A 218-nucleotide genomic window follows, 5' to 3' on the forward strand; every position below is an offset into this window, starting at 1 on the left:
CTCGTTACAACCAAGGTATGCAGAATACCATCTCTGAACGCACAACATGTGGAACCTTGAAGCAGATGGGCTACAGCAGCAGAAGACCACACCGGGTGCCACTCCTGTCAGCTAAGAACAGGAAACTGAGGCTACAATTCACACAGGCTCACCAACATGTGACAACAGAAGATCTGAAAAACGTTGCCTGTTCTCCACAGTCACCACATCTCAATCCA

This window comes from Anarrhichthys ocellatus, unplaced genomic scaffold (genome assembly GCF_004355925.1).
Source record: "Anarrhichthys ocellatus isolate YVR2014 unplaced genomic scaffold, GSC_Weel_1.0 scaffold68, whole genome shotgun sequence".
Taxonomy (NCBI): domain Eukaryota; kingdom Metazoa; phylum Chordata; class Actinopteri; order Perciformes; family Anarhichadidae; genus Anarrhichthys; species Anarrhichthys ocellatus.